Here is an 820-nt window from a genome sequence, read left to right on the forward strand (position 1 = left end):
AGCTGAGCAAACCTCGGAGACTGAGCCAGCGTGACCAGCTGCAGCTGCCTCCCCGCCCGAAACACTGAAAACACAACCGTGCAGATGCTCCCGTGTGTGTGCGTGTGTGATGTGTGTGAGAATAGAATTGTGAAAGTGTTGATATTTTAAAAGCAGCAAAGATTTATCCCCCTGGCCTGTTTGATTCCATTTTTGACCAAAGCTTCTCTTTAAACAATTGATATTGGAAAATTGCCATACTGACCTAAAGGAAGGGGGCAGGTATGTAAATCGTCTGCTAGAAAATTGAATAAAATTGCGAAATGTGATTTTTGTTTCGTTTCCTTATACTGTTTCCATTATTAGTAGAAAAATATGGCTAAGTGATTATAAAATTATTAGAGAAACACACTATGCGTTTTTTACCTCTTGGGAAAGCAAATCTGCTTATGTTGCTGGTTGCTTAAATTGTACCACCCTGGGCGGCCTGGGCAGCACCCAGCTGCTGGCCACATAGTGTCCACCAGCTCAGCCGAAGGTCCACCCAGAGGCTCCTTGGAAGAAAGACCTGGTGATCTGCTTAAAAAAAAATGCAGCTGTTAAAATCCTACACACAGGTCATCATGAGTTGGATTCTACGGTTTCGAGACACTCTAATTAAACCAGACCCACCTCTGTCGAGGCTCTGCCAACCCACAAGCACCCTATAGGACGACAGAGAACTGCCCATGGTTCCCAAGACGGTAAATCTCTCATTGTTCTCCTTCAGAATAGCTGGTGGGCTTGAACCATCAACCTTTCAATTCCCCACCCAACACTTAGTACCACCATGGGAACTGTG

The sequence above is a fragment of the Elephantulus edwardii genome, unplaced genomic scaffold, assembly GCF_000299155.1.
Source record: "Elephantulus edwardii isolate Elephantulus edwardi_28Jun2011 unplaced genomic scaffold, EleEdw1.0 scaffold00080, whole genome shotgun sequence".
Lineage (NCBI taxonomy): Eukaryota > Metazoa > Chordata > Mammalia > Macroscelidea > Macroscelididae > Elephantulus > Elephantulus edwardii.